Here is a 7,800-nt window from a genome sequence, read left to right as displayed (position 1 = left end):
AACGTGGTTTTCAAAAGATAATTTAGTGGTCGTTCGACGTAACTAATGACAATAATCCTGGTTGGCCACGCGGCTCGCGATAAAACCTCGCTGGTAGAATTTGAGGGGGTGACCCTTAGCCAGTTGACACATCACAAAAAATCATTCTTAAAAATATCAAAAACCCACTCAACCCAAAAAACATTGTTAAATCATCACCACCTTTTACGCCTACTTTTTTTTAATTACCAATTTTTTTAATTTTAATTATATATTATTAATAATAAATATTTTTGGTTGGCATGAAAATTTTATAATCTGAAATATAAATTAGAAAACTTAAAATATAACTTTTTTAAAACATTAATTTTAAAAATTTACAACCTTAAAAATTTAAAAATATACTTTGTTAATAATTTTAAATATTTAATTTTATAATAGGTGTTAATTAAAAATAAAACTATTCTTTTTATATACAAGAAAGGTTTTTTTTTATCTCACACTCGTTTATTCTAGTTTTTTTACAAAAACTTGGAGAAAATATGAGACACAAAAATTGGGGGTTAAACTAAAAACAGCCACATGGCCAAAAGAAAATGCACCTAAAAAAGACTATTGGGCTTGCTCTTATTTAAAACTTGGAGAAAATATGAGAGTATGAGACACAAAAAATACGGGGTTAAATTAAAAACAGCCACCTGGCCAAAAAATGCACCCCAAAAAAGACTATTGAGCTTGCTCATATTTAAAAGAGTTAAATGCCTGGATAGTCCCTCTGATTTGATATTTTTTTCACCTTTAGTCCTTAATTTTTTAAAATTACCTCTATAGTCCCCAACTTTTCAATTTTTGTTCCCGGATAGTCCCTGGCGCAGATGAGGGTTAGTTTTTGGTGTTAGATTGGTGCCAAATGACTAAAATACCCTTACTAATAAAAATGTTATTAATTGTATATTTAATTAATTATATAATAATAAAAGAAAGTGGGCCCCACCCCACCTCTCTTCCCTTTTTCTCCATCTCCCCTTTTTCTCTGTAACTCCCACCTCCACACCAAGCCGCCACCACCATCACCACCTCATCATCAGCAGGTTCACCTGCACAGTCTTGACACCCCAAAAAAAATCAGATAAGTACAATTATTGAACACCACTTCACGATTATACATATATCAGTTGCCAAGAAGAGATGTCAAAATTGCCAAAACAGCAATGACAATCATAATATTGAGAAAATAGTTTGTTTGGAGAGGTTTATCAGGGCTTGTACCGAACCCTTCATACTCTGCGCGGATCTTCTGCTTCATAAAATCTGAAAGCTCGCTCTGCAATTATCCAGATAAGCAAAGCTCATTGAACAGAGTGTTACCATCTCCATTATTATTACTCACTCCCAACTTTTTATTTCATTCATAGCTTCATTCTTGCATTAATTTTAAAGATATGCTTTAAGAAAACAACACACTAACTCTCTTGGTATATTAATCCGGCACCAATCATCAAACACAACAAATCTAAATGATGTGGCAGCATGTTAAAAAAACAAATCTTGCTCTATGTATAATCGTGAAGTGGTGTTCAATAATTGTACTTATCTGATTTTTTTTGGGATGTCAAGACTATGGAGGTGAACCTGCTGATGATGATGACGAGGGTGGTGATGGTGGTGGCTTGGTGGTGGTGGTGGCTTGGTGTGGAGGTGGGAGTTACAGAGAAAAAGGGGAGAAAGGTGGGGTGGGGCCCACTTTCTTTTATTATTATATAATTAATTAAATATACCATTAATAACATTTTTTATTAGTAAGGGTATTTTAGTCATTTGTCACCAATCTAACACCAAAAAGTAACCCTCATTCGCGCCAGGGACTATCCGGGAACAAAAATTGAAAAGTTGGGGACTATAGAAGTAATTTTAGAAAGTTAGGGACTAAAGGTGAAAAAAGGTCAAACCACAGGGACTATCCGGGCATTTAACTCTATTTAAAAGTTTGCATGATTATCTTTTCCTAGCTTCTAGAAGATTGAATTTTTTTAACGGTCAACTAAATAATCGGATAATTATCCTCCTTCATAACCGTAAGAGTTGTATACATACCTGAGCCACCAAACCATCAAGCCACCAGTTCCGAAGAAAACCCACCCGAAGGTCCACTGCGGTGAAACCCAGTTCAGTTCGGTTTCCAACTAACGACCTCTAGAGAGACCTAGTTCTAAACTTCATTGCCACCACAAATGTCTTTCAAAGTAATGCTAGTGAGAGTTGAACTTAGGACTTCAAGTAGAAAAACCAAATGACTAACCACTAGAGTAACGATTGAATTTCTCTTTAAACTTTCATCGAGTTTGGAAGCCTCAATCATTCTAGACTTCATTGCTTACAAGAACTACATCAAAACAAGTACATTTTATAGTTATCACACTAGAAAACTGAGTAAGGGTATTTAAATGACCTTAGTTACAAATCACACACACATAAATAATATATATCGGGATATATTAAGTATTGTAACACCTCGAAATTTTGCGTCCTATAATGTATTGACACATGTCATAAGTTTACACGTGGTTATAGATACTAAATAAGGACTAAAGTTGACAAACATAGAAAGTATGTGAATCCGAGGGTTCAAAATGTCAACGAGGGATAAATATACTGTACAGTAACCCTAAATGATGCTCGTACATTCAAACGAATAAATCATGGATCATACGAAGCTAAATATGAAAGAAAGTGAGAGATTACACACTACAGGGTTATATATGTCAACATGTTTAAGTTATACCTCTGAGGGACCTTTTGACAAACCCGAAGCTTTGTAACGGTTAATTATGCTCACTAGAATACACGATATAAATTTCATAAAGTTTTGTTATCGTATGAGCAAGTTGTGATCAAATTCCTATGCGAGGGATTAAAGCGTCAACGTTGAAAGTTAGGACTTTTCGGGTAACAATACAGTTAACCGAGGACTTAACGAAGTGGGTATATATCTTGAAGCCCTTATATGTCAACTTGGAAGATTCAAAATGCAAGAAATAAGACCAAAACAAAGTTGTGAAAGGGCAAGGACCAAAGCTTAAAAATCAAAAGTTAAAGATTTGATCAGAAACGGCATCGCGCGACGCGACGGTCCCTGGGGGGGGGGGGGGGGGGGGGGGGGCTTCGCGTGCCGCGAGGGCCTCTTTAGAGCATATTAACTTAGGAAACCTGTGTAGGACTCTTACGGTTACCCGTTACGCCTTTTATGCGTACGGTTCGGTTTATGTAACTAGTTTACATAAACTAGCCGAAACGGGTCAAACCTTATCGTTTTTACTTCAAAATCCAGAGTGTGGTTATATTACCCATATAAAAGAAGTCTTCAAACTTGTTGGGTCCAAACCACATTCCATTCCCGGTTTTTCGCCTTTCACGCGATTAAACCGTAATTATCCTTTGAAACTGACCGGTTTAAGCTATGGCTAAATTAAAGACCCGTTAGGATTCTAATAGGTAGTTATAAACCTTCGTTCCAGAATAGGAGACCAGTAAAAGATACTTTCATTTATTTATTGAGGTTATTACTTGCTCAGGTAAATACTTTTAACTTATTTTCCGTTATACGGGCTTGGGTTACAGTATATAAAAATACCGCTTGGTCGGGCAATTGACCCCAACTCATTAGTAAGTTGGGTATTATCAATGTGACCCGTTTAAAAATTTGTTTTGTTGGCTTTACGCCTTTGGAAGCTTAATGACCATGTCCCGGATATCCTTGGTATCATTTTACGAAATGGCCACGACCTCGACACGCGGGGGTAGGCGTACACCCGATAATGTGTCTATATTTATAAAGGTATAACTGTTGGTGACCGGGGCATGATTGGGTTGATCCAAGAGCTTATGACTTGCTATTACTTGTTTTAATTAATCATTTATTCATAACAAATGTTTCACAAAACAAATAATTCAAATAAACAATTACAAACACAAGACATTGTTCATAACTACACTAATCTGTTTCTTGTTAACTAAGGCCCATCCTATGTCCAATCTTCTCTTCGTACCTGTTCACCTGTATCATGTGTAAAAATGGTTTTTGGTCAACAAAAGTTGGCGAGTGAACCTTATCGTTTTTGGAAAAATAATATGTTTAGATTTGGTTTTTGAGAAAATGTGCGTTAACCAATGTAAGTAAATATGTTGTATGTCATATATCATAACTCATAACACAATCTCAAACAATAAACAAACCAACTGAAATGATTCAATAATGTATGCATGTTGCATGGTATTATGGTGTGCCAATGAATGAATGTATGTTGCACGGTATTATGGTGTGCTGCAAGGTCTAAGCTCAATCAAATGGAGCTGACCTCATATGGTTGGCAACGTCAAGTTCTGCTCATAGGTAATGGTGAGCAGACGAGCCTATGATGATGTGATATCCAAAATGTATGAAATTCACCAAGTGACAAACAACCAAACAACACATAACACAACCTCAAACAATAAACAAACCAAGTATAATGATTCATATGAATGTATGCATGTTGCATGGTATTGTGGTGTGCTGCAAGGTCTAAGCTCAATCAAACGGAGCTGACCTCGTATGGGTGGCAACGTCAAGTTCCGCCCATAGGTAATGGGGAACCGACGAGCCTATGATGAAGTGATGTCCAAAATGAATAAAATGCACCAACATGATGAACAATCAAACAACACATAACATAGATACTCTACATAATAGTAATTGCATGGAATTGAACTTGTAAAATGCGATAAAAACATTGCGACACATGATACACCCCAAAACGTATAAATAAAATGGAAAAAAAGGGAGTTGTAAGATTCACTTACAGTGGTTGCGTTTACGATTCCTTTTAAAATAATGCACGAAAGATCGAGAACCGAACGAATGAAATGGATACCCTAAATATTAAAAATACCACATCACAATCTAATTAAGTAAAATTCCTTACGGTTTACAAATTTATTTTGAATATTATAAGTTATCTCATTTTTAACATTTGGTGTTATAAAGAAATCATAATATATTGTTAATTATTTATGTGAGAATTTACAAAATGGCCACAATCACTCTGCGACATAACCGTGCTTGAAAGATTTTGGTTTTAATTCCTTTAAACACACTCTGCATGTTATCTTCCTCAAAAAAACACATACTGTTATGTCCTACCATATAATAACATGTTTCATCATCATTTTTAGGTAGTATATAGTTTAGAAATTTAAATTCAAAATAGTGTTGTTAATTGTTGTTTGTTTCCAATTAATCTATGTGACATGTTCATAAATGAAATATCTTTCATTTGTTTAAAAGACATCTTATAAGTGGCCTCGGAACAGACCCAGCCGAACAACAGTAATAAAACGTTTGAAACATGAACCAGAAACTAAACGCATATGTTCAGTCTCGTGTATTGTAAAAGATCAGTTTCCCCCTTTTTTTTACGAACGTTAAAACAAACTAGCAAGATGGTAAGGAAGGTATACCGAATGAGATGAAATGATTCCCGTCACGATCTTCGTACGGCTCCGGTGAGCTCCGATCTCCGACGAAGGACTTGCAGACGAGGTTTCAGTTGTTTGCGTTGAGGTTGGAGAGTGGTAAAACGGATCGTAAAAAAACTCCGGCAATGACCGTGTCTCCGATAGGTTGTTTATCGAAACAGAAGAAAGTGAGAGGGTGTCGAGATGTGTGAGACTACGTAATGGTGGTTTCGGTTCTTATAGCATGCTCGTGTCTCGTAATATATGGTAACGGTCCGTGATTGATTGTACGCGGGTTAAGAGCGAGTCCAAGTTCATGATTTGCATAAAATCGGAAACCACGTGTAAATCTTTGTAAATCACCGAACAATCAGCTCGATTAACAAAAGAAAGGATGGTGATATACTCGCTGAGCTGGTTGGCGGCACATTTGAGTTTCAAAAAGGATTTTAATTGTTACATGATATGTGATTCTGTATAATTTGCACCAACATTTTCGTTTCAAAGGGAAGCTTCTTACTCACATCAAGGTGAAGGTGATTTAATTTGAGACTTTAGGCTTTTGGCCGAAAAGGCCCCTCAAGTTTGAAGATTAATTAACTAGGTGAAATAACTTAGTTTACTAACTAAGTTAACTTGTATTACCTTTAAACTAACTTTAAAACCTAACGAGGCTAACTAGATTATTTTTTTTTATAAAAACAAACATCACTTTTTATCGTAATATTAATTAATTAATAAAATAGGATAGATAAATAACCATATTTATAAATGACTTAAATTAGGATAGAAATCTTTCGATGGTTATTTAATTTGCGAAAAAATTTCTGAGTTTCAAGGATTAGGATCCAAAATTCAAAACGGGTCGAATTTTGGAAACCCAATTTAACGAATGTTACAACCAAGCCCAAATTGTGTGCACTAAGAAGCAAGTGGTAATCAAGACTCCGTCTAGAGAACCACTTACCATTCAGGGAGATACTCGACATGGATTTCCTGCACTAGTATCTATGCTAAAGACATCCAGATGTTTGAAGAAAAGATGTGTCATTTATATGGCACGGGTGACTATTGGTGAGGAGAAACCCAAGATTGAAGACGTCCCAGTCATCTCTGACTATCCTGAAGTTTTCCGGAAGAACTGCCTGGTTTGCCACCAGATAGGCAGGTGGAATTCAGTATCCACATCATTCCAGGAGCCGCGCCTATTGCGAGAGCACCTTATAGATTGGCACCCACGGAAATGAAAGAATTGAGGACGCAGCTAGATTTTGTTAGACCAAATTCATCTCCTTGGGGAGCACCAATCCTGTTCGTCAAGAAGGAAGATGGTTCGATGCGTCTATGCATCGATTACCGTGAGCTGAATAAAGTTACAATCAAGAATAGGTATCCTTTGCCCAGAATCGACGATCTGTTGGATCAGTTGCAAGGAGCGAGCTACTTTTCCAAGATTGACCTAAGATCAGGGTATCATCAATTGAAGGTCAAAGACGAAGATGTGCACAAGACTGCATTCAGGACTCGCTATGGTCATTTCGAGTTCCTCGTGATGCCTTTTGGGCTCACTAATGCACCTGCCGCATTCATGGATCTCATGAATCGCGTTTGTAAGCCTTATTTGGATAAATTTGTCATTGTCTTCATCGATGACATCCTCATCTACTCAAAAAGTCAAGTTGACCACGAGAAGCATCTTCGATGTATTCTTAAATTGCTTCATCAAGAAAAGCTTTACGCCAAATTCTCTAAATGTGAATTTTGGCTACGAGAAGTTCAATTCCTTGGACACGTAGTCAGTGAGTGTGGTATCCAAGTGGATCCCGCCAAGGTTGAAGCCGTCATGAATTGGCAGGAGCCAAAAACGCCTACGAAGATTCGTAGTTTCCTAGGTTTAGCAGGATACTACAGACGCTTCATCGAAAATTTCTCCAGGATTGCTGCACCCCTAACATCTTTAACTAGAAAGAATATAAAGTTTAATTGGGACCCTAAGCAGCAAGAAGCTTTTGATATCCTCAAACAGAAGCTAAGCAATGCTCCTGTGTTGACATTGCCAGAAGGAATGGAAGAATTTTTAGTGTATTGTGACGCATCACACACCGGGATGGGTTGTGTGCTTATGCAGAAGGGCAAGGTGATTGCCTATGCTTCACGACAACTAAAGGTGCATGAAAAGAATTACACCACGCACGACTTGGAGTTGGGTGCCGTTGTATTTGCACTAAATCTTTGGAGGCATTACTTATATGGAATTAAATTTGTGATCTATTCTGATCACAAAAGCCTTCAGCACCTGTTCAATCAGAAAGATTTGAATATGAGGCA

The sequence above is a fragment of the Helianthus annuus genome, chromosome 10, assembly GCF_002127325.2.
Source record: "Helianthus annuus cultivar XRQ/B chromosome 10, HanXRQr2.0-SUNRISE, whole genome shotgun sequence".
Lineage (NCBI taxonomy): Eukaryota > Viridiplantae > Streptophyta > Magnoliopsida > Asterales > Asteraceae > Helianthus > Helianthus annuus.
This window is presented reverse-complemented; position numbering follows the sequence as displayed.